The sequence below is a fragment of the Mirounga leonina genome, unplaced genomic scaffold (assembly GCF_011800145.1).
Source record: "Mirounga leonina isolate KUSES-001 unplaced genomic scaffold, KU_Mleo_1.0 Mir_109, whole genome shotgun sequence".
NCBI lineage: Eukaryota > Metazoa > Chordata > Mammalia > Carnivora > Phocidae > Mirounga > Mirounga leonina.
The window spans coordinates 4,335,733-4,361,017 of NW_023270244.1; the positions used below are offsets into that span (position 1 = coordinate 4,335,733).

General features: G+C 40.2%; 1 pseudogene; it reads right to left on the reverse strand.

Annotated features, from left to right (window-relative positions):
• Positions 1 to 315: 315 nt before the first annotated feature.
• Positions 316 to 1,346, reverse strand: LOC118019790 (annotated as a pseudogene).
• Between the last annotated feature and the right edge of the window lie 23,939 nt (positions 1,347 to 25,285).

Sequence of the window (25,285 nt, forward strand, 5' to 3'; positions counted from 1 at the left end):
ATTCACAGTTTCCAGGAGTTGGGACGTGGATATCTTTGGGGGATGATCATTCTGCCTACATCGTCATGTGAACTCAAGTAGATTATTACATCTCCAAGCCTTGTTTTTTTTTGTTTTTTTTTTTGACTGGGTACAGTATACTTTATTGATGGTACATGACAAGGTAGGGCTCCCCAAGCCCCTCCCCTTCTTCAGAGGGTCTGGGATGCAAACGGTGGAGGTTGGGAGATTCTCAGTGTTTGGGGGGACAAGTTGGGGCAGGGACTCCCCAGCAGCTGAGGGCCTCTCTCTTCCTCTTGCTCTCGCTCGGGCTGGTGGTCCAGGGGGCTCTTACTCCTTGGAGGCCATGTGGACCATAAGGTGCACCACCTGGTTGCTGTAGCCAAATTCATTGTCATACCAGGAAAGGAGCTTGACAAAGTGGTCGTTGAGAGCAATGCCAGCCCCGGCATTGAAGTTGGAGGAGTGGGTGTCACTGTTAAAGTTGCAGGAGACAACCTGGTCCTCAGTGTACCCCAGGATGCTCTTGAGGGGGCCGTCTGACACCTGCTTCACCACAGGTGATGTCGTCGTATTTGGCAGCTTTCTCCAGATGGCAGGTCAGATTCACGACGGACACTTTGGGGGTGGGGACACGGAAGGCCATGCCAGTGAGCTTCCCGTTCAGCTCAGGGATGACCTTGCCCACAGCCTTGGCAGCGCCAGTGGAAGCAGGGGTGATGTTCTGGGTAGCCCCTCAGCCGTGGCAACCACAGCTTCCCAGAGGGGCCATCCACAGTCTTCTGGGTGGCAGTGATGGCATGGATGGTGGTCATTAGTCTCTCCATGATGCCAAAGTTGTCATGGATGACCTTGGCCAGAGGAGCCAAGCAGTTGGTGGTACAGGAGGCATTGCTGACAATCTTGAGGGAGTTGTCATACTTCTCATGGTTCACACCCATCACGAACATGGGGGCATTGGCAGAGGGAGCAGAGATGATGACCCTCTTGGCCCCGCCCTTCAAGTGAGCCCCAGCCTTCTCCATGGTGGTGAAGACCCCAGTGGACTCCACAACATACTCAGCACCAGCATCACCCCATTTGATGTTGGCGGGATCTCGCTCCTGGAAGATGGAGATGGACTTTCCATTGATGACAAGCTTCCCGTTCTCAGCCTTGACTGTGCCATGGAATTTGTCATGGGTGGAGTCATACTGGAACATGTAGACCATGTAGTTGAGGTCAATGAAGGGGTCATTGATGGTGACAATATCCACTTTGCCAGAGTTAAAAGCAGCACTGGTGACCAGGCGCCCAATACAGCCAAATCCATTCACTCCGACCTTCACCATTGGGTCTCAGGGATGCGGCTGGCACTGCACCAGAAGATGCGGCTGTCTGTTGAACAGGGAGGAGCAGAGAGCCAAGCCTTGTTTTTTCATGTGCACAATGATGATAATGATATTAGGTTTCTCAAAATATTGTGAAAATACAATAAGATAATGCATCTAGAGTACTTAGCACAGGGCCTGGTACTTTGTGTAAGCACTTAAGAAATTATGCTTTAAGAAACAAGGGTGGAAAGACAGAGTAGAATCAATTCTCATGCAAAATGGCTGTCACTGACTTAAGCTGCTTCCACAAATCTGTTTGAACAAAATGAAGAAGAAGCTAGTGTAAGAGGGAAAAATACCAAAATTTATATATTGTCAAAAGCATTATCATCCTACAACCAATATTTTCCCATGCCCAAAACTGCTCATTCCAGTTTTAATAATTATAAAGTTCATCCTGGTATTAAGCTAAACTAACTCCTAATAATGTCTTTCCTGTAGTTCTATTTGTGCCCACCTGCTTGTTTATCATATATTTGGTGTTTCTTCTCATAGACAGTGTTTCCTTAGCCTTTTGAAGACACTATCCTATCTCCAGCCCCTTCTGCCCCACCCTTGAGCTTTCTGTAGAGCAAACCAACCCAGTTCCTCATACTAAAACTTAACATAAATCAAGGTTGTTTTTGAGGCAGCTGAAAAAAAGAACTGAAACACTAGGTTTTTTTCCCCCCCTTTTTTTTTTGGACCACATCCTCTTATTCATCTTGAACATTAGGATGAATAGACTATGAATATAGGATGGAGGAAAGCCAAAGAGGCTCTCCATGTTACCACCACTAATACCCTGGTTCAAACCACCGTTATTTTTTTTCCAGGACTACTGCAATAGCCTTCTGATTACTCCTTCCTCTTTCCCCTCCCCCCTTCCCCTGCCCCTCCTCCCATCCTCCTCCTCCTTTTCCTCCTCCTCCTCTTCCAGCCTGTGTCCCTATCTTATAGATAAGTTTACTGATACAGAGTTTAAATAAGTAATTTACTTAAGGTCATGGAACAGTAAGTGGAAAAATTGACACCAAGACTGTTTTCATTTACAGCCTATTAGAAAATGAAGGACAGCCAACAAAATCAACAATTAGGCCATAAAATCACTCCAGATGAAATGAAAATAATGCACACTTGAAGATAACTTTAAAAGACTTAGGGTTCCAGTCTAAGAAAGATGGAATAAACACACTGCACCCCATCTCTTCTGCTGAATGCAACTAAAAGTCCTGGACTGATTGCATGAGACAGCTATGTGAAACCTTTAAAAAATAAATGGCAGGGATGCCTGGGTGGCTTAACTGGTTAAGCATCTGCCTCCTGCTTGGGTCATGAGCTCAGGGTCCTGGGATCGAGCTCAGCAGGGAGCCTGCTTCTCCCTCTGCCTGCCGCTCCCCCTGCTTGTGTGCTCGCTCTCTCTGATAAATAAATAAATAAATAAATAAATAAATAAATAAATAAATAAATAAATAAATAAAACAACATGAAGATTGAGGAATAAGACCTGAATTTGAACTTTAACCCAAACTGGTGAATTTACCAGTTTTTTCCTCCAGTATCACAGAGCCTGGACTCAAATGCAGCCCCAAATCTGAAAGGCATCCTGGCTGTTGTCAGGAAGAGATCTAAGAGAAGCTTTAGATTTCTGTTTCAAAGGCAAGGAAAAGGAGATTCTATGAAACTGAGAGTGGAGAACAATCCAGGTTTTGCCCCTATTTTCTCCTTTTCCAAACCCCAAGCAATAAAGGAGTAGCAGTGATTTTTGTTTTTGTTCCTGTTTTTTGTTTTGTTTTGTTTTCTTTCTCTGTCCTACTACTGCTTAGCGCTAGTCATAAGAAGTACCCTACAGAGTAGAAAAAGTAAAGATTCAATTTTCTGGCTGGAAGTCCCAGTGAGTTGAAACATAATGGTGAGATTGCAGAGAGAAGGGAAATCAAGAGTAATTCCCTAACATTATATATGAATACTGGGCTTACCTTCGATATGCACATACATGGATCTGAGCATTCCATAGGATTAGAAGACTCCCTGACAGGTTAGACCACACCCCAGGTGCCAGACTGGCCACTGGAAGGTACACATGTGGGACTGAATAACATTGAAAACATTTTGAAATTGAACTGATACTGGAAACATCGCCCTTAGAAGGCAAGTTAAAACATGTGGCTTGAACGGAACCTGGACAATTGCCTGCTAAAACAAAAAAGTCCTTTCCCTCAGGACTTAAACAAGATTTAGAATCTCATAACATAACATTCTAAATGCCTAGGACTCAATCCAGAGTTATTTAGGAGAGGGGAGCAGAGAGAGAGAGAAAAAACCCAGGGAAATCTTAACTCTCAAGAAAACACAACGAACAGGTGTTAACTCTGAGATGACACAGATTATCTGTAAGAAAGAAGGCTAAATGCTCTTGAAACAGAAAGGTAGACTATCTCAGTGAAGAAATAAAAGATACTAAGGAGAACCAAATGGATACTTCAGAAGTGAAAAATAAGATGTCCAAACTGAGAAATTCACTGGATGGGCTCAATAGTAGAACAGAAATGATAGAGGAAAAATAGATCAATGTAAAACATGCACTATTAACAGCACAGAAAAAAAGATTTTAAAAATGAACAGAGCTTCCGGGAACCGTGGGAAATACCAAAAGCTCTAACATCAATGTTGTATCATCAGACTCTCTGAAAAGGAGAAGAAAGAGCATGGAGTAGAAAAATTATTTGATGGAATAATAGCTGAAAACCTTCTAAATCTGACAAAAGACACATTTTTTTTTAATTCAAGAAGCTCAGTAAATTCCAAAAGGAATAAACTCAAAGAAGTCCATCTCCAAACACGGCATAATCAAATGGCTGAAAGCAAAAGACAAAGAACAATCCTGAAATCAGTCAGAGGAAACCAGTATATCTCATATAGATGGACAGGATATGAATGGTGGCAGATTTCTCATCAGAAACCAGGGAGGCCAGAAGAGAGTGATATAACATTTTAAAGGGCTGAAATAAAATAAGAGTCAACTCCAAGTTAATAACCAGTGAAAATATTCTATCCAGTGACTGTTCTACTGTCAAGAATGAGAGTGAAGTAACATTTCTCAATGTAGAAAAACCAAAAGGATGTGTCATAAGCAGACCTGCTCTAAAGGAAATGCTAAAGGAAATTATCCAGTGGAAGGGAAATGATATCAGAGGTCTGAGGGAGAGGAAAGGTTGGTAAAGTGTGAGTATAAAAATAAATGAATTGCGAACATGAAAAACATTCTTGAGATTGATGGTGGTATTGGTTGCACAATAAGGTACTTAATGACACTGAGCTACACACTTAAAAATGGCTAAAATAGTAAATGTTGTGTTATGGGTATTTTAACACAATTTTTAAAAATTTTAATAGAATAAAATAAAAGCAATTACTGGGTGCCTGGGTGGCTCAGTTGGTTAAGCGACTGCCTTCGGCTCGGGTCATGATCCTGGAGTCCCGGGATCGAGTCCCACATCAGGCTCCCTGCTCAGCGGGGAGTCTGCTTCTCCCTCTGACCCTCCTCCCTCTCATGCTCTCTGTCTCTCATTCTCTCTCTCGCAAATAAATAAAAAATTTAAAAAATAAAATAAAATAAAAGCAATTACTGTATGTAAGCCACCATATTAATAGACCAAGAAAGAAAAAAGCCGCATAATCATTTAAGTTGATGCAGAAAAAACCCAAAAAACAAAAAAACACTTCACGAAACTCAACATCCATTCATGATAAAAACAACCAGCAAGCTAGGAATAGAAGGAAACTTTTTAAACCAAATAGAGGGTAGCTGCGAGGATCCTAAAGCTAATTTCATACTTAACTGGTGAAAGACTGAATCCTAGCCCTCCAAACTGGGAACAAAACAAGGATTCTACTCTCACCAGTCCTATTTGTTATTATACTGGAGGTTCTAGGCAACGCAAAACAGGAAAGAAAAATAAATGAAAGACATACAGATCGGAAAGGGGAAGAAGTAAAACATCCTATTCACAGATGATATTGCCTATATAGAAATGACAAAACTACATAAAAGTTTCTACAGCTGAGTTTAGCAAGATTGCAGGCTAGAAAGTCAACCCACAAAAATCTATCATATTTATATATGCCAACAAGGCAAAAATTGAAACAAATAAAATAATTTCAATTTCCATAGATCCCCCAAAATGAACTATTTAGGTATAAATCTAAAAGTCATGTGTAGGCTTAGATCTACAAAATGCCAATGAGAGAAATCAAAGAAGACATAAATAAAAGAAACATACTGTGTTCTTTTAAATCTCTTGGATTATTCTCAGTGGATTGGAAGATTCCGGAAGAGTTAAGATGTCAGTTCTCCTCAAATTGATCTACAATTTTAATGCAATCACAGCTGATTTTTTTTTGTAAATACAGAAACACTGATTCTAACATTTATATGGAAAGGGAAAGGAACTAGATTAGCCAAAACAATTTTGAAAAAAAGAAGAACAAAATTGGAGGACTGAAACTTCCCTTTTTAAAGACTTACTATAAAACTACAGTAATCAAGATGTGTAGCATTGGTGAAGGGATAGACACATAGGTCAATGAACAGAACAAGAGTTCATAAAAAGATGCACACAAATACGGTCAATGGGCATTTGACCAAGATGGAAATGCAATTCAGTAAAGAAAATATAGTCTTTTCAACAAATGGTAATGAAACAATTGGATATCCCTAAGCAAAATAATGAAATTTAACATAAGCCTCACGGTCCGTACCAATGTTCAAAATCCATAATAAATTTAAGTGTAAAATGTACAACTATAAAACTTTTTTTTAAGATTTTGTTTATTTATTTGAGAGGGAGAGAGAATGAGAGAGAGAGAGAATGAGAGAGAGAGAGCACATGAGAGGGAGAGGATCAGAGGGAGAAGCAGACTCCCCACTGAGCAGGGAGCCTGATGTGGGACTTGATCCAGGGACTCCAGGATCATGACCTGAGCCCAAGGCAGTCGCTTAACCAACTGAGCCACCCAGTTGCCCCAACTATAAAACTTTTTAAAGGAAGCATAGGAAAAAAGTCTTCGTGACTTGGAGTTAGGGAAAGCATTTTTAAATTTAACACAAAAAGCATGATCCATAAAAAGAAAAAATAAGGATAAACTGGATTTCATCAGCATTAAAAACTTTCGCTCTGTGAAAGATACCATTAAGAGAATGAAAAACCAAGCTATATGCTTGGAGAAATATTTACAAGTCACATATACGACAAAGGACTTATATCCAGAATATAGAAAGAATTCTCAAAACTCAACAGTAAGAAAATAGACTACCTAATTAAAAAATGGGCAAAGGACTTGAACTGTACTTCACCAAAGATGATATACAGATGGCATATAAGGACAAGGAAGGATGCTCAACACCATTAAGAGTTAGAGAAAGGGAAATGAAAAGCATGATGAGATACCACTACACCTATTAGAATAATTAAAATAAAAAATATTGACACACACATCAATAAGAGGTGATGTGGAGTAGACCTTGTACGAATTACTGCTGAGATGACTACATATAAATCCAAGGGCTTCCATACTGACATATTTCACATGTTGTTTCAAAGCAATGTTTCACTTTGTGAACTATTCTATTCGAAAGATTACTCTTTGTTGTGATTGTTTCCCAGTATAATTCCACCATCAAGAAATGTTATAATCGAAAAAAAAATATATTGACCATGCCAAGTGCCGAGAAGGACGCAGAGCACTTGAACTGTCATATGTTGCTGGTGGGAATGAATTTAATTGCCCCAAACTGGAAACAACCCAAATGTCCTGCAACAGATCAATGGATGAACAAATTGTGTTATGATGAAATACAACTCAGGAATAAAAAGGAGTAAGTTAGGGGAGCCTGGGCGGTTCAGTCAGTTGAGCATCCAACTCTTGGTTTCAGCTCAGGTCATGATCTCAGGGTCATGAGATTAGCCCCGAGTCATCAGGCTCCGTGCTCAGTGGGGAATCTGCTTAGGATTCTCTGTCTTCCTCTGCCCCTCCCTGCCATGCACTTTCTCTCTCTCACAAATAATTTTTTTTTTTTAAAGGAACTAGTTAATGATACATGCAACAACATGGGTGTATATCAAATGTTTCAGCTGAGTCAAAGAGTCTTAAGAGGCTGCATACTGTATGATTTCGATTAATGACATTCTAGAAAAGACAAAACTAAGATGATGGAGAAAAGATCGATGGTGCCAGGGGAATGGCATAGGAGGAGGGTGTGACTAGAGGGGGCAGCACCGGGAATTTTCACGGCACTGGGCTTTTCTGTAACCTGTTTGTGGAGAAGTTTAACATGAATCTGTATGTGTGTTAAAATGCATAGAGCTGTACATCAAAGAAGTCAGTTTTCTTGGATGTTAATTAAAAAAAATAGAACAAAACTTTGTACTTAGCATTTTAGATACAGATGAAATCATACTCATAAAAAGAATAAGATTGTGAAACATAATAGCAGGCAGAACTGAAATGGTATCACATGGGTGTGAAAAAGTTTTTTGGACGAGAGTAAGTAACTTGACAAAAGTCACAATTTAATAAGAGACCACGGAGTTCGAAGGCAGGCTGGCTGACCTGGACTTGGAAGGGGGGTTAGAGCACCACGCTATGAAGTGTCTATGGTCAGTGGTCAGTCTATGGTGAGAACACTGGACAAGGACTCCAAATGCCTGCTGGTGAATCCTGGCTCCACGCTGCCTTCCAGCATGGGATGTTACCTCGTCCGGAAAATGAGATTAATAGCAGGACCTGCTTAATCAAGCTTTGTCACGTGTATAGAAAATGCTTGGTATATCATCTGGCATGTAATAAGAGCTGAAGAAATGACAGTTCTTAACCACTTGGGAGACCTAGTTTCTCCACTGGTAACTAAAGTAGCACCTGCACTGTCAAGAGTTTTAAAACAGTACCCTGTAAACGTGCTCCATAGCTGGTATGTTAGTGTTTCCACAAAGAACACAAGCCCTTAGGGTTCATATTTGGTTATAGACATGGTGGAAAAAAATTGATTTTAGGTCTGTTTGATAAAAAAACAAACAAACAAAACACAGTCTTCCTTCTACTCTTCACTCCACTCCCCCCACTTTCCTCATTGCAGTTGCCTGATAATCACTTCCTGAGTAGATGTCCAAGAATATTTTAAATTCCTAGTCAGATGTTCTTTATGGAGTACCAGTGAAGGTTACATGAATCTGTGTTTGTCAAAATGCATAAAACCCTACATCAAAAAGTCCCTTTTACTGGATGTTAATTTAAATAATAGAGAAAACAGAACACAAATGTATGCTTAGCATTTCTGATATAAATGAAGAAATAGTACTCATAAAAAGAATAATCAATTGTGAAACAGAGAAGCAGGCAGAACCGAAACAGTATCACATGCGGTAAAAAAATTTCTTGGAAGAGCGTGATTAAGGAACTTGACAAAAAGTCACACATTCAATAAGCGACAATAGTGGAATTTGAAGGCAGGTCAGTATATGTACACTAGGTCTCAGAGACAAGAAAAGAGTAGTCAAGATTAGGACTAACAAGCAGGGAGGGAGAGGAGCAGAGAAAAAGTAGTAACTTTTCTGAGCAGAACACCTCTAGTTAGCTTGCCGCACTCATGTCCTTGTGAAGCCGGAACAGAAATGACAAGCACCCTGGCTATTATTATACATATAGATCACCTTGATTGCTTTAAGTGATGTGGCTTAATACAATCAATGGGCAGCAGCTTTTTAAAACAGGCAAAGCTCTTTTCCAAGAATTGACGTCAGCAGAGCCTTGTAATTGTTCCTCTCGATGGCTCAACGGCCACTACAGTCCACAGACTGATGTTCCCCGCATGACGGGGACTGTCGCTTTCCACACTGTAGCACAGGCCCACGGAAGCTGCCCTCTCCCTTGGGGTTGGCGGGGGTTTGGTAGCGACCTTTGCTTCTAGCTTATTAGCTGTCTACATCATTTCCAGTCGGAGGTGAAGGATAGTTGTGGGCTGTCCCTTTTGCTCACTTGCGTTTATGAGATTCAGTGTTAGAGATAGCTTGGAAAACCTCAGTCCACCTCAACTCAGCATGGGTCCTGCCCCTATTCATAATCAGAGGGCTGCCTGCCTAAATAGTTTGATTTTTAAGTGAGCATCAGAAAGCCCTTTCCTCCTACTCAAATTCATATTCCCATGAGCCCAGACATGCTGCTAGAAATATCAAGATTATTAAATCTGGACTAATATTTTGGCCAGACTTAATCTATCAATCTTTTAGTAAAGGACAGGACCAAAGGGTAAGGGACTCAGGGAAGACAACTTTTTTTTTTTTAAGATTGATTGATTGATTGATTGATTGATTTCAGAGAGAGAGTGCACAAACCAGAGGGGCAGAGGGAGAGAGAATCTCCAGCAGACTCCCCACTGAGCATGGAACCTGATGTGGGACTGGATCTCAAGACCCTGAGATCACAACCTGAGCCCAAACCAAGAGTCAGAGACGCTTAACCGAGTGAGCCACCCAGGTGCCCCAGGGAAGACAACTTTTGATGGGAACTTTAAAGCAGAAAGAGCAAAAAGGATTAGGAGCAGAAAGAATACACAGGGGAGTTTGAGTGTGCAGGATGGAGATGGGGAAAGGCGAGCACAAATAAGAACAGAAGTTAATAAAAACAATTTCGCCCACTCCATCAGAAGAAATGTACCTACTCCTTCTAAGACTCATAAATAAGAGAATGATTCAATAATTGATTATTCTCTGTGTCCTATCTTGTTATCACCCTTTCAGTAATCTTTGTTGACTAGCAGGAAATTTGAAGATGTTGGGATTTAGTGATAAAGCGGGATGTATCATCACTTTGAAGTTGGTTGCCTTAATTTTGCCTTTATTCACCACAAGCAAGACTTGGAAAGCTGTAAACCTTTGTGTGTGTTTTTCCCCTGGCTGTGTTCCCATGTCCATAAATGATACTTCTGGAAAGACAAAACTCAAGTCGTGTCCCGGATGTGAACAAGACTGGACTATTATCTAGTATCTGAATAAAATTCTCATTTTCTAAGAGAATACTTACCAAAATAGCTCTTGAAAGCCCAGAAAGTCTGACTGGTTTTCCCACTGTGTTTGAAGATGTTTTGCCTGAAATCAGCACATGCTCCGTCTTTGCGATAATTGGCCAAGCCCTAGGGTTGGGGTCAGGGCGGGGGGCAGAAGGGGGGGAAGGATGACTGTACATGTGAAGTAGAGAGATGACATCTTCATTTCCTACAAAAATCTTTTTGTGTAAACTGTGAGAACTTCGCTGAATACTTTGAAGTCTGAGATGACTGGATTTCGCTCTGTGCTGTCTCGAGTAACCTCCAACTTCAGCAAGTGTCACTTCTCAGGAGGTAGACAGACCTACCAGCTTCCCCCCAAAGAAGGAAGGGCAGAATTCCTTCTCCAATTAATAGAGGCTCTGATATGGATGCAGATAATTAACCATGTTATAAAGCCTCTGTACCTCAAGTTCTATTCATTGCGTGGTTAATAGTGTGGGCTCTGGAGTCAGAGAACTGGGTTTAAATCTGTGAGTCTGGACAAGTTATTAACTTATGTTCAGTGTTCTCCTCTGTAAAATGGAGGTCGTAAGAGTATGCAAAGTACTTCTTCCTGTTCCCTGGAACATTGTAAAGGCTAACTAAATGGCAGGTATTATTATTATCATTATTGTTGCTCTTGATTTTTTTTTATCGTTGACATAATTATTATTCCTTAAGTGGATGTCTCTCTCCAGAGTTGGAGCCCCTCTACCAAACAGGCTGGGTAGAGAGCTAAAATAGCACTCCCGTGCACCTAGGGCCAAGATGGCAAGTAGGTTTTCAGTTCAGTGTACTGATTAGTTGATAGCAGCTTCCTGGAAGACTGTGTGGACAAGAATTCTCAGGCTGCTGATGAGATTCACAGGGTGCCATGATGGATTATCAATGTCTGCCACAGTGTGGGAGGAGAAAGGGCAATACTCTGCTTATTTGCCAACCCTGGCCTAGGAACTCTGGGCCATGGCTCAGCTTCTTTCTGCTCTTCTGAAAGTGCAGAAAAGTACATTCTCCTTCCTGGTTACCACAATTTGAACACCCTGGATGTTGAAAAGGGATTCTTATTGGTAGGAAGCTATAACCCAGTTCAAGACCAAACGCTGAAAAATTGTGTGTGTGTATGTGTTTTAATTTTGTTTAGAATTTCATAGCTTCCTTCTGGGGAAACTATTTGGCTATTAGACATCATCATCTGAGTAACATGGTGGTCTCCTCTTTCTCAATAATGATAATAATGGCTTATATTTTCAGAGCACTTAATTTGTAAAATGCTTTTACATCCATTAAGACACTTTATATTCAACTATTTGGCATGCAGCAAGCACAAAAGGAAGGGAAGGCAAACTGGTGTGGGTATTTCTTAAGTCTCATTTCAAGTTCATTGATGATTCCAGCACATATGTTTTGTTTCCAAAGTGCTGGCGTTTCACTTCCAGGGTAATGGTATCTGCCTCTTGCTGTGAGCCTCCCTCTGGTTCTTGACTCCTTAATTTATTTTCCTTTCATTTATGATTCTTCCCCATGTAATACATGTTTGTCTGTTGTTAAAATATTGCCCTCATATTGTGCGGCATGCCCAAGTATTTCCTCAATGAGTCACTTATGGATCACAGGGCCAATTCTGTTTTTAAGACAAAATACCAAGGCTAAGATTAGTTCCAGTTTTGTATTAATGATTGCAGATTCTTAAGGCTTAGAACTCCCAATTATTGCACAGATACCAAAATGGTCAAATGGTGGCCTATGTTGAAGGCAGGCTCTCATTTTTTTTTTTTTTTTTTTTTTGTACCAAAAGGTTGTTATCCTGTTCTCCTAGATAGTTTCTACTTCAGAAGCATAATCCATTCTCTCCCACTCATCCAGTCTCAAGAGATTTGGAGCTCTTTTGCAATAAAAGATGTGTAAGGTTGACCCTCCCTGCCCACGCTGCTCTCTGCTCAAATGGGTTGAGTCAGTATTTCCTCTCTCCCTAATTCAGCAATGGGCCAGCTGGGTTCATCTGATAGACTAAGACCCAATTAAATGACCTTCTTCAGACTTCATCTAACCAGGAAAAAGACAGTTAAGCAATGATTTAATTAATGAAGTCATAGAAGACTAGGGAAGCCGATTAGATCTTAAAACCTCTTTCCTCCATAGCAATATTTTGGGAAGTTTCTATAGTAGAGTAATTTGTCTTATGAAACTTTAAATTATATAATAGGGAACAATGTTTTGTCCTCCATCGATTGTATGGCAACCCATATGGATCAAAATTCCTTAGATGAAGAAATAAAAAATATTATTTATTATTTATATGATTTCAAAGCCCAACAAAACACTATTAAAGGTCATATGATCTTATATGTGTCTCTCTCTTTATTTTCCTTGTTATTTAGGTTTGTTTTTGTTAGTTTTTTTTCAGTATAGTTTACATACAATGTTACATTAGTTTCAGGGGTACAACATAATGATTCAACAAGTTTTTACATTATACTCTGGTAGGATGACTACCACCATACATCACTATGACAATACTATTGACTATATTCCCATGACTTACTCACTCCATAACTAGAAGCCTGTCTCTCCCACACCCCTTTACCCATTTTGCCCAGCCTCTCCGGCTACCGTCAGTTTGTTCTCTGTATTTATAGGTCTGATTCTGCTTTTCGTTTGTTTGTTTATTCATTTGTCGTGCTTTTTAGACTCCACATATAAGTGAAATTATATGGTATTTGTCTTTGTCTGACTTATTTCACTTAGCGTAATACCCCCTAGGTCCATCCCTGTTGTCACAAATGGCAAAATCCGTATCTCTTATATAATTGTTTTCACTGAATGAGGGTTTGGTATTATGTCCTTGATATACATTAAAAAGTGCTCCAAGAAACAACCAAATGAAATACAATTTTGCATTTAATGTGGGGATACAATTTGAATATGTTTTCTACTTAATTCAGAGTCTTTCTTTGATGCCCTTCCTGAGGCATTTGTTGAAGAACTCAGTTCCATGAAAAGCAGTGCTTCCCTTGAGTAACTGATATTTTTCTCCTTAAGGACAATGACAAATATTAACTGATCAAGTATCTCTTTTTTTGTTGTTGTCTTGTCTATCAGGAAGCTCAAAGACAGATGTGTGGTTCAACTTCAGTAGGAAACTGAATATATGTAGTCGGAGTTAGAAATGGCTTAACCAATGCAAACATGCGGTGTCTCATTAATAAGAAGACTAGAGGGAGGTGATTGCTGATACTGGTGTGGCTGCTCATTGATGTCATCAAAGACACAGGATTTTTCTCATGATTTTTCAGCCATGCCATTTTTGGCTGGTATCTTTTCAATCTAATGCTTAGCGCCTCATGTCACATAATGGCAGTTACAGGACCAGACCATATGTCCACATTCAGTTCAAGAGAAAAGAGAAAGGATGGGTCAGCAAGTTCTCTTCTCCCTGACCATTTTAAAAGGAAACAAAAAATTTTTCCAGAATGAATCTACTTATATCTCCCTGGCCTTTCTGGATCACGTGACTACCCCATTATCTAGCTGTAACAACATATTTTGTCTGGTTCCATTTTTACAAATGTTTTGATAGGCAACCTTAAATCTAAGGAATTGAGAAAAGTTTAAGATATGGCTCCTGCTTTCTTACTATCAGCTTAGCCTCTAGTTGAGAGTCAATTCAGGACAATAATAACAATAACAACAACAACAATAATAATACAAGTCAATAACATGTGGGTACACAAGGCATTCATCATGAAATACCCATTGAGTGATCTAAATAGTAAATGTTGAAGGATCTGGATAGTAGTTAGATAGCAAGAGACTGAAGGTCTAGATAGTAAATGCTGAAGGATCCCACTGTGATTTGGGATGAACAGGATGGGTTTTGAAGAGTAGAAAGGGTTTGAGGTATATCTTACAAGGAATGAAATAGAAAATTAAATGCCTTCTTTTGTCATTAAGCCCCAGAACTACATCTTTCTGCTGTAATTTTATTATCTGCTCACCATCTTCTTCAATAGACAATCCATTTCAGACTTTAGAGATTTTTTGAGGATCCATGACCTATCAGGTACCTGAAAATCAGAAGTCTAGTGATAAGGCAAAACAGCATTAAAAAATGTTGGAGGGTGGTGCCTGGATGGCTCAGTCGGTTAAGATTCCAACTCTTGGTTTCAGCCCAGGTTATGATCTCAGGATCATGAGATGGAGCCCCAAGTTGGGCTGTATGCTCAGTGGGGAGTATGCTTGAGATTCTCACCCTCCCTCTCCCCCAAGCTCTCCTCTACTGTGCTCTCTCTCTCAAATAAATAACAAATCTTTAAAAAAGAAGTTGGTAGCTGATGTAATGAACTAATGAATAAGTATATCTATAGGGTATAGGAATTGGATGACCTCAGGGGAAAGAGGAGAGTGGGAGACTTGAACCCTGAGGACCTGGGTCCGGTTCCACTTGACATTTACTAGTTGTGTAATCTTGGGCTAATTGCTTAACTTCTTAAGCCTTGGATTTTCTCATCTGTAAAATGAACATGGTAATTTCCTCCACATTGACTTGCAATGATCATAAAAGCTAATATCTTTGAAAGTGTTGTGCAAACTTTAATAATGAGGTACAAAGTTTTATTTAAAAGTGACACTCATTCCAGCAATAGACTTCTTTATATAGATTTGATTATTATCACTTTATCAGAATGCCCATCTAACTAGGTTCAGTGCTTCCTGTTGACTTCATACTTGGTACTAGGAAGTAAAGCTGACAAGTCCACTTATTCCAGGACTAGTAAGCATACAAGGGCCTCTGAAATAATAAACAAGTATTAGGCACTCCGGTTCTTCCATGAGTGGGCTGAGTCCCCTAGAAGGCTTAAAGAAAATCCTCAGATGTCAAGTCAGTGGAGTTCATTCCAGGTATGCACATAATGCCATCTCAAGGAGAGTTCACACCCATGGTAAAAGGGGGTTTATAATGAAGCAAGATATTACCTTACCATTGTGAGAAAGTCTGGAATCACATCTGTAAAAATGGTGTGAACCTCAGAAGAAAGTTTTTTGGGATAAGGATAGCATGGGGATGTTCAACAGTGGTTCAAGCTCTATTTGCTAGGTTTGTCCATGGGAAACTTAAAACTAATTTTGGAAAGAGCAGAATAATGAGCACCCTGGAGCTCTGATGCCACTAGCCTCCTCAAATAACTAACAGAAATGAGAAAATAGTTCATTCATACATTATAAAGAAACCACCACATGCAGCACTAAGTACTAGACAGGATGCAGGAATTTTTTCAAACCCTAATGCTGTAAATATGCAATAAGGGAAAGAATAATACACAAGTCAGTTTAAAATAGAACTGAGCAGGTCCCATCATTCTATTTTAGGGAAATCCAATGAAGTATGTACTGGGTTTCTAAAATTGTTGTAAGGAGTGTTACATGGAAATTCATGGATGCCCATCTTAGACCCATCCCACTAGACTGAGGGAAAATCTTGTAGACCATAAGTGGTTGTATCCAAGTATATCGCCCAGTATGCTTGACTAGCTGTTATAATGTTAGGGCTTAGTATCAAATTCTAGACATGGTACTCATTCTCTCTCTCTTTTTTTTTCAAGATTTTATTTATTTATTTGAGCCAGAAAGAATGAGAGAGAGAGCACATGAGAGGGGGGAGGGTCAGAGGGAGAAGCAGGCTCCCTGCCGAGCAGGGAGCCCGATGTGGGACTCGATCCAGGGACTCCAGGTTCATGACCTGAGCCGAAGGCAGTCGCTTAACCAACTGAGCCACCCAGGCACCTTCATTTTCTTTATTGTCTGTTGACCTGATTATTTAGCTGGAATAGAAGATTTTAAACAAATAGTCCAGATGGGAGACTGACACCAACAATGTAGTAGTATAATCATTTCAATAAATCTTAAGTGCTGCTGAGTACTGGTTTCCTGGATTTTCTAAAATTTACAATTGTTTCTGGAAAATGAGATAAAATTTTATGTTTATTACATTGCTCTGCAACACTCTTCATGGATTAGTTATTCTCTAGGGATTTTAGGGGACTATGATTAACATGTTTTAACATGTTTTTAGGTACATGCTAGGTGCCCAGATCTTATGTATAGCATCTGATTTAATCCTTATGGCCAGTCCAAAAGGTAGGTTGTGATCATTTTTTCCATAGATAAAGTGGAACTTGGGTAGGAGAACCAGTTGACTCAAAACCACTAAGAGACGGATTTGGAATTTTAAGCAGAGCCCACCAATTACATAGCCTCTTCTTTTCAATTATTTGAAAACCATTCTTTGTCCACTATACCATGTGGTCTCTGGATAAATTACCAAGGATGCTTAAATGTATATATTGCTGCTTTCCTATAACTGCAATGCCTAGGAAATAGGGTTAGGAGGAATTCTGGCTAATTGGATTTTCTAATTAGCTGAGGGTTAATGTTTCCTTTAAAAATCTTGCTGAGATAGTTCTTGAAATGCACCTATCTTCTTCCTTGGCTTAGCAGAATATGGCAACTAAATGCAACTTTTTCTCTGTTCATGCCATAGTCTTGACCAGATCTCTGCTCAACTTTCATCTAATCAGAGAGCCCTTTTATGACCATACTTGATTAAAAAAAAAAAAATCACTCCCATTGTCCCCTCAGCCTTTCACCCTTGCACCGCTTTACCTTTTCCCCTCAAAGCATGTATCACTAATTGAGACATTACATATTTGCTTATTTCTTGTCTGTCTCCCTTCAGTGTAAGCTTCATGAGAGAAGGGCCTTTATAACATCCAGAGTTGTTTCTCCAGGGCCAAGGACAGTGCCTGAAATGTAGTAAGTACTCAAACAAATATTATGGGATGAACGAATGAATCCAGTTAAATATGAATTCTAACCATTTAGTCCCATTACTCAAGTAGATCGGGTTGAATCTGTGTGTGCGTGATACCCTGTGGCCTACCACAGAGCACTTAGGGTTGGACTTCTTTATACCAAAGCTGTTGCCACATGATCTGATTCTTCCTCCTGCAAACTGACACAGGGCTCCAATTTTAGCAAATCAAGGCTTCTGGTCAGTTGGAATCAGTCCATCAAGGTGTCTTACAATTTGAAGGAAAGAAGTGGTTTCTTGTGTACTCTGCTTTTTACGCTGTGCATTCTTTTATGCGGAGCATGCGTCATGTAAACACATTCACTCTTTAACAAAGGATATGCACTTTGAAAAGGACTCTGTTCTGGCGCCTGGGTGGCTCAGTTGGTTAAGCGACTGCCTTCGGCTCAGGTCATGATCCTTGAGTCCTGGGATCGAGTCCCACATCGGGCTCCCTGCTCAGCGGGGTTTCTCCTTCTCCCTCTGACCCTCTTCCTCTCATTCTCTCTGTCTCTCATTCTCTCTCTCGCAAATAAATAAAATCTTAAAAAAAAAAAAAAGGACTCTGTTCTAAAGAAAGCAGGTTCCTATTTTGTGAATCTGCTCTAGAGTTTCCTGCAAGTGCAGCATACTCACAGAGCCATCCATTTGCAGGTAACTTTCTTTCTTTTTTTAAAACTCTTGGATGTCAGATTTATTATTATTTATTTATTTATTTATTTATTTATTTATTTATTTATTTAGTGTTCAGTGATTCATTAGTTGCGTATAACACCCAGCAGTTGACTTTCTTGCGCCGTTTCGGGAACGCTGTTGCCAGCATAGTCCCGACCTTGCTATGTGACCCTGCTTAAGTGACTTTTTCCCCCTCTTGCTTAAAAAAGGTAATCTATATGCTGTTTATAGAAGATACGTGGAAGGTAACTGAGCAGTAGGGGTTGGAGAAAAACCTCTTCTGAGTAGTACTATAGATACTTGGCAGCTAAAACCAGGACTTTCAACGGCGAATTAACCGAGTGGAGTATTGGTCATAGCAAGATGCCTGTGTCTTTTGACTATAAAATAGGCCCCAACTGCTAGGTTTTCTCTCATTGTCTTCAGAGGGCAAGCGTGGTTGGGAGCATGGGTGAACTTTCAGACTGTCTGAAAACGTTCATGAAGCTCTCATTCTGAGACCCTGCATCGTAATTAGAGGGAGTCAAATGGTGGTTGAGAGCTTGGGCTCTGGTACCAGACTGCTCAGGCTTAAATCTTGGGTCTGCCACTTCCTGGCTAGGAGACCTTGGGCAAACTTCATTGTACAATAAAAGTTGGGTCTTGACACTCTCCTGCTCAAATCCCTCTAATGGCTCCCCACGACTTTAGCACAGTCTACGTGGCTGTGTCTGGTGCCACTTCAGACCTCTTTGTGGCCCACTCTGCTCTTGCCTGTTCTGCTTCGGCCTCTGGGGTCTTCCAAGTGGGCCCACCTCAGCGCTTCTACACTTGCTGGCCCTTCACCAAAAGGCTCTTCTCCCACGTATTCTCGTGGCCTGCTCTCTTGCTTTCTTAGGGCTCCTGCTCAACTCAAACCTCCTCAGAGATGCTTTGTCGATATCCTTCTAACACTTATCATCCTTGAGCATCTATTAGAAAATTCACTCTCTATTATCCATGATGCACCCTACCCCATCCTGACTCTAAATGTAAGTACATGAGGTTATCAGTGTTGTTCATGGTAGGGCTCTGAGGTCTTGAATAGTGAGTGCCTAGCACATAGTATGTGCTCAATAATATTTGTTGACTTCGGGAGTCAATATCTGACCTGAATTGTTTCCATCAGAGTCTCTTTCTCCTTGATTTGGAATTGGGTGCAAAGAGAAGAAGTCAGCAGCAGGTGCTACAACTATAAAGTTTTGTTTCAAAAGCTAAGGCTCTAATCTCAGGAAAGCAATTATAAGTTGCTCTGTGAACAAAAGAGTTGGGTCAGGAGGAGAGAGAGAGATAGAGATTTGGATGTTCCTATTATCAGGACTCTAATCCTACTAATTCTCTTTGCCTAAGAGACTTGAGTGCATTTCTGTTTCTTGCAACCCTGATCCCTGAATAATATAGGAGTGAAATAAGGTGACCCTGCATAAGAGCTTTTGGGTCCTAGAGGTACTAGATTCATAATTAATGAATACAAATACAAATTTTTCAACTTAGAACTTAATTCCAATAACATAGATGTAATGATCCCTAGTTTACCCTCCCAAGACTATATTTCTGTTTTCTACTCCCTTCAAAGGCCTTCCAATAATCTAGCTCCTCTCCCTGAACATTTTCCTCAGCATTCTTGTATGGGACACATGAAAGGTTATTTACAAATGAAATCTTTTCCACACCAGGTATGCACCCAATTCTGATAAAGAGAAAATATAGTGGAGCTTCTGGGTATTCTATGTCACCGTCTATTGCCCCAAAAGGGCCAGTTACATCTTTAATCATGTAGTAGGCTTTATAAATTTAGATCTTCAAAGAGTGGACTTCAAATTATTTTGTGGTAGCTTATTTTTCTTACGTTGGAACCAGAAATATAGCTTAGCACCAACCAATGAATTGAAAATTCTGGTCTTCAGTATCAGAAAGCAATTATTTTATAGAAGAAAATTAGGGCTTAGAGTGAAACATTTAATTGTAACCATCACAAATATTATGTGGTTCAACCCATACTTGAATCCATGATTCTACCTCTTCATCTCATCTACCTTTACCACAATCCCTCTCAAGACAGAACTTCATTTTGATGGGTTACTGGCTTCATCAAGTGTCCTGTGATGCAACCTGCCCCATTTCCCATCAAAGATCCCTTCTGCTGATAATCCTCTCCATTTTCCTGTAGTTAATTTCATCATTCTTTTGGCTTACTGGTATTATCTTTTCTACCAAAGATGGAATCTCTTTATCTTTGTACTAATAACTTCTCAATTCTTTCATGAGCTACCATTTAAATATTATGGTTTATTGCTTTTTGGATAAAATAGCTATTCACAATGATTGTGAAGTTAGTTACCCATATTTTGGGCTCTTATGTGTCATTCCTTAATTGATTTCCTCTCCTCTCATTATCACCTCTTCTTCTGGGTCCGCTGCAATTACTGACAGAGAAATCCTGATCTCAGTGGGATGAAGAGGAGAAAATTGATACTACCCCAGAGTCTTTTATACCCTGACAAATCATAGTCACAATTTAGAATGCTATCTTATATTAGATTGATTTTCAGGACCAGCTACCCATAGCAGCTGAAAACTAGGACAAGAACACACTAATTCAATCATTTGAAGATTGACTCCATTGTTTTCATTTGTCACTTTTGAGAACTATTTAACCCGAGTTGCTTTAATTTAGTTGCAAAAGTGTCTAGACTTACAGTGTAGGGGGAAAGGGGCTTCAACATTTTAGGCAATGGGAACAAAAGCTTGCAATAGGGCTGTGCTGTGTATAGGCAATGATTTTGAAACCTTGAGACATGACTAATGGATGGACATACAACCACAGGAAAGCCTAAATTTTCTGTTCTCAAATCCAGCCCTTGCAACCTCCCTCCAGAGATATTTTTGTCTCCCCACTCGAGGAGCCGAGGCATAGATAAAAATCCTCTTCTTCTGGTTTTCTCATCGTGGAAAAAAGCCCAGGTTGAAGCACTTTCCAGCTTCTTAGCCCAGTGAACATGCAACATTATGATTTTGTTCAGTTCTGAATCAACATTCTTATGTTTGGAACTATTTTGCTCTCCCATATGAATATGGGTGTGGATTGGACTTCAGCAGCTGATTTGTTTTGCATGTAGGCAATTTTGGTTTCCCCTGGCAAGTGACCTATCCCTGTTGAATTCTGGACGGTCAGGAATATATAGGAGGTGTCTGAGAGAGAGAGTCCCAAAATGAAGAAGATTTCCTAATGTGAGGAATTGGCTGGTGTGAGGTCTAATGGGAGGTTGTAGTGGTGATTCCAAAATGCCATTATTTCATAATTTGTAAGGGTATCTGCAGCACTATCAGCACAACATCTGTAGGCATCTGACCTCAGCCAATCAGTCCCCCCATGGAATTTCAAAAATCAGAGTTGAGGAAAGGGGGCCAGCCTCTCTTAGGTGGCAGAAGCAGTAAGAAGAGAGATTTGAATGTTCAGTGGTCATGTTTCTCATTATAAAGGAAAAATTGATTTGCAATGAGAAAAAGTGAAATTGACCCAGAGAGAGACCAAAGGTAAGGATGAGGCAAGAAAGCCCAGGTATCCCTCCAGCCCCTGGTTCCCACTGTTCTTGACATCCAGAGGCATGGATGTTCGATGTTCAACTATTGCTTTGATTATATAAAATATCTCCAGAAACCTTCCAATAAACTTTTTTTCCTGAACTAAGTTAGTTCCAGTTGGGATTTTGTGTATTTGCGCTCAAGAGTCCAAATTATACATATATACTTGAGAATTCATAACCAGACATCAATCAGGCCATTCTAATGGTATCTGGGACAAGGGGAAGTTTGCAATTTATCCAGTTATACTTTTTTTCCCAATCTGCCAACCACAATTAAGAGAGCAATAGGTAAGAATCACAGTTTTTCTGGTTCTAAGGGTTAGAGTGCAGTTTTCAACCGGAAGCTTCTAGATTAGCTTCTATGCACTTTGATCTCTTGTTCACCAACAAATTCTCATGGCTTCCCTTCTACTAACTGAATACAAATGACCACTGGATGGAGAGGAATGGGCAGAGCCAAACTCAAGGTGTTCTTCTAAATATCTATACCTTTTCTCCTTTTTTTGCTCATGAGATTGCATATTAAATATGGCTTTTACTTTCAAAAATAATACTCTCCTTGGTCACTTTAGAATACATGCTTCCTGGTTGTTGTTGTTGTTGCTGTTGTTGTTGCTTTAGTAGTTTAAATCCCAGTGATGGTCAGTGATGATAAGCCATTTCAGTTCTCTCTCCCCACATTTCTAGAGCATTCCAAAGGTCAAACTATTTTCAGCTCTTGGCATACACATTTCTCTTCCTTGTAATTTTCCAACTTTTCCTGCAAGGTGCATGATACAGAATCAGCTCTCACAAGTCTATAGTTGAAGGAATAAACAACCCTGCAAGAGTAAAGATAATGTTGTGAGTTGATTAAAGCTTCTGTTCCACTAGGTGGTGCTGGTTGACATGTCGTCTGTCTTGGAGTGTTTTAAAGGCCTCAATCTGTCACCATTTAGTTGGCAGTAGGAACTAGAGTCAGAGTTTATTCGTCCAAGCCAGGAATTTCTGAATCTCCGCTGGGCCTTGTCCTCTGACTAGATGTGTGGGCTTCTTAATTTCCTTATTCTTAAATAGGCTAATGATCCTGTGGAGAGGATGTAGTAAGATGTCCTACTCTATCTCAACACATCTCAGAGGCCCACTTTCCTGGAGTTTGGGGGTTGGGGGTACTGTTTCATCAGACCTAGATGGGAAAGGGGTTGTTTGGCTGAGAGTGAAAAGACATAGGTTTGGGTGACCAGTACTGGAACCTCACTATCACCTTGCCCACTGATCATTAGCATTTGTTCCCTGAACTTTTGGTGACCCTGGGTCTCTCCTTTTTTGCACCTGAGATAGCATTTTACATATGACCTTTACTTTCAAAATGTAAGAAATACTTCCCTAGGATCCTTTAGGATAGACTTACAAAGGACCTTTTAGAGAATTCATCTTTTGGCAGGATAATGTCTAATGTTGTAGTGTTCAATTTATCAGGCATCATCAGAGAAAGAGGTATCGCATACAAGCAAATTTTCCAGATAATCAAACCTTACTATTTTCCATGCCAAATCTTTAGAAAATTTTGCAGTGTTGGAGTAGATAAAAATAGTCCTGAAGTGTATTATGCATGCTGTGCTTTTTAAAGCATAATATACTAAATTTAATTCATTTAATAACTCACAATAATTTTATTTATTTGCTTGTTTGTTTGCTTATGTTCTAAGAGCTGTTTTAGTAACCTAGTATTTCTACCCTGAAAAATTGCTAAATGCTTCCACCATTCTTCCTTTCTTCTTGACACACTCCACTCTTTCCTATTTTTCAAGTTTGCAATCCATGGCATATCTTATGCTCGATACCAGATTGGCAGGCTGCTCAGTATGGGTTAACACAGGCACTATACTCCTCAACTGAAGTTCTGCATACCAATATCTTTGGGCAGAGAACCCTGCATCCTTACTACCTTCCATGGGGTTCTCTGGACTCCTGAACACTCAAACTGCAGGGACAGTTTCTTTTTTTTTTTTTTTTTAAAGATTTTATTTATTTATTTGACAGAGAGAGACACAGTGAGAGAGGGAACACAAGCAGGGGGAGTGGGAGAGGGAGAAGCAGGCTTCTTGCTGAGCAGGGAGCCCGATGCAGGGCTCGATCCCAGGACCCTGGGATCATGACCTAAGCTGGAAGGCAGACACTTAACGACTGAGCCACCCAGGCGCCCCTGCAGGGACAGTTTCTTAGCCGATGGTCTAACAGAAGACCTCACTTCGGTTACGGTCACTCTCTGAACACTTCCTTCCCATCCATATTCCATAATGGAAATAGATTTATTAAAGACACCAAGGAAATAGCATTAACATAATAAGATAGGGAGAGGGAGGAGGAAATCTACAAAAGTCAAAGTCATAATGGTAGGTTCTTAACAAAAAATGAAAGGCCAGAAAAGAGAAATAGCAGACAAGACTCCTTTATTCATAAGATTAGAAGCCCAACTCAAACTGGCTTAGGCTCCAACATTCCCCAAAGAAAGGAGGGTCTGGAAAACTTCAGAAGAGATGGATACAAGGGGTCAGACAGCCCCCAAGACCCAATTGCTCTCCATCTCTGCCCTGTTTTGCTCTGTCTTGGCTCCATGCACACACCTGACTTCATCATTCATGGCTCCCGGCAGATCCAGGCTTATATCTTCCTGGCTTGCAGTCAAATGGAGAGAGAGCTTCTCTTTCTAATAATTCCTACAAGCACCCCAGAATTGACTCATTGGCTGGGCTTAGGTCTTATGGCTCCTGAAAGTGGATTGTTATGATTGAAAAGCTGCAATACACTGATTAAGCAGATCTGGTCCACATGTTATCTCTAGAGATAAAGGGTCAAAGACCATAACCACCTAGACCTAGGATTTAGAGTTTGAGTATAGTCACTGCCCAAAGGAAAACAACTGTATTGTTACCAGTGTAGGTATAAATGGATGCTGAGAGAATAAAACCAACATTTATGCTAAAAAGCTAATGGAGATGAGCCAGTAAAGCCTGGACACTGATCTACCAACTCCTATTATGACTCAGAGCAATTCTACCACACACCAGCCATACCTTCCCACTGGGTGCCTACTTTCACCCGTAGGGTCTTTTCTCACATCATCCCTGCCCAGGCAGAATCAGGGATGGAAGAGGGAGAAGGCAAGGCAGCTGTTGAAGTCTCCATTAGCCAAACATACTGAATTCTCCAAAAGCTTTTATCCTATTTGGCAGGTTCTCAACTACTCCAGCTAATTTTTCTTTCTTTTTATAGGCTTTAAAATAGGCCCAACATCATGACTATTTCTCCAAGGACATGAATGTTGTTGAATATAAACAAATATAGCTCAATAAAATGTCTAGCCTTCTATTACTCTGATGGTCAACCATACTAACATGCCAGAGGACTACCTATGTTGTGAACCAGATCACCCTTCTCACCTAGTTCCCCACTATTGAATTAGAAGTTCTGAAAAGTTCTAGAGAACTCCATGGATATCTTCCTCCCTTTTCTCTTCCCTCCTTCTCTCTCTCCCTCCCCCCTTCCTTCCCTTCCACAAAAATGGACTGAGATCCTATGTACCAATCACTGAAGGTACAAGCATGAAGACATGAGTCAAAGTCTGACCTTGCTCACAGAGCTCACAGATAATGGCACAGACAGGTAAATGGATAGTTATAATACAGAGTGGTCCCCACTAGCATAGAATTAGACATAGGGTGGCATGAGCATAAAGATAAGG